Source organism: Lathyrus oleraceus, chromosome 2, assembly GCF_024323335.1.
Source record: "Lathyrus oleraceus cultivar Zhongwan6 chromosome 2, CAAS_Psat_ZW6_1.0, whole genome shotgun sequence".
Lineage (NCBI taxonomy): Eukaryota > Viridiplantae > Streptophyta > Magnoliopsida > Fabales > Fabaceae > Lathyrus > Lathyrus oleraceus.
Genome location: NC_066580.1, coordinates 141079518 through 141081246, shown reverse-complemented (window position 1 = coordinate 141081246; position 1729 = coordinate 141079518). Strand labels below are relative to the sequence as shown.

Genomic DNA, 1729 nt, shown 5'->3' with positions numbered 1-1729 from the left:
AAGCATCGTTTAACTGACGTGAAATACATTCAAGCCTATCTTTATCTACACTGTATTTATCATTTTCTTTATTTACTGTTATTTTGTGACATCAATATCTCATTTGTACCTCCTTAGATGAACATCGTAACAATAGTAATCCATAGATTGACGATTTGGTCTCTGTGGGATCGATAATATTTTATATTACTCTGACGTGATTCGTGCACTTGGGAATATAGCGATCAAGTTTTTGGCACCGTCGCTGGGGACCAACTTTGTCAAATTTCGTACCCTGTTGTTACACCGTCTAGACTAAGGCATTATTAGCCGGTAAATGCGAAGAACCCGTAGTACTGGAAATTTAGTAGATCCCTTAGCGGAACCTGAAAGTTACACTCGTACACGCCTCTTACTCATCCGAATTAAGAAATCTATGGCCGAGAATCGCGACCAGAGACCTCTTAAGGAATTTGCCCAACCCTCTGACGAGGAACCTAGTTCTAGTATAGTAAACCCCCTCATTCCTGCGAATAATTTCGAACTAAAACCATCTTTATTGCAATTAGTGCAACAAAATTAATTCACAGGTCTCGCTACTGAGAACCCAAATCAACATTTAAAAGTCTTTATCCAACTGGCCGACACCTTTAAATCCAACGGTGCTTCACCTGATGCGATTCGTTTAAGATTATTTCCTTTCTCCCACAGAGATGGAGCACGTTCGTGGTTAGATTCACTTCCAGCTAACTCAATAACTACCTGGGAAGACCTTAGGAGAGTATTCCTTGCTAGATATTTTCCCCTAGTAAGAATGTTGTTCTTCTAAACCAAATAACTAGATTTACTCAAAACCAAGGAGAATCACTTTTTGAAGATTGGGAGAGATACAAGGAGCTGTTAGGAGTCTATCCACACCATGGCCTAGAACAATGGGTGATCGTTCATACCTTCTACAATGGACTCCCTTATAACACAAAGATGAGCATCGACGCTGCCGCTAGTGGCGCGTTGATGAATAAACCATACCCTGAAGCTTGTGACCTAATTGAGGATATGGCCCAAAACCATTACCAATGGGGAACTGAACGAGCATCAGTAGAGAAAAAGGAGACCCAATGTGGAATACATGAGATTAGTTCTATGGATATGATGCAAGCGAAAATGGACGCTTTAGCCCTCAAGGTCGAACATGTTTCTACAAACTCTAACACCGCAGCGGTAGTCCATACAAAGTGTGAACTTTGTGGATCTAAAGGACACGAACCGGTGGAATGTAACCTTTTGAACGACCTGAACACCGACCAAGTGAATTACGCCCATGGTAACCCATTTTCAAACACTTACAACCCTGGATGGAAGAATCACCTGGATTTTTCCTATAAAAACCAGAACCCTATCCAGAATTTTGCACCTCAAAGACCACAAGACTTTCAAGCACAAAAACCAAATCAACCTATGCAAGCTGTGCCCTAGAAGCCTAACCTTGAGAAGATCATGGAGAACTTTATATCAGGCCAGACTCAGCAAAATAAAGAATTCCTAAACCAGAACATTCACATAAACGAACTGATAACGCAATTAGGGACTAAGGTTGATCAGATAATTACTCACAATAAGATGCTTGAAACCCAGATCTCACAGGTAGCACAAAACCAAGCCCCACAAACTACACCTGAAGGACAATTCCCTGGACAACCTCAACTCAACCCTCGAGGGCAAGCTAACGCTATCACATTACAAAGTGGGA

General features: G+C 41.4%; 1 non-coding gene across 1 annotated transcript; it reads right to left on the bottom strand.

Moving 5' to 3' along the window:
* Positions 1-798: 798 nt before the first annotated feature.
* Positions 799-905, bottom strand: LOC127124625 (small nucleolar RNA R71). Its single transcript, XR_007804096.1, has one exon. It is a non-coding gene; the product is annotated as a small nucleolar RNA R71 (small nucleolar RNA).
* Between the last annotated feature and the right edge of the window lie 824 nt (positions 906-1729).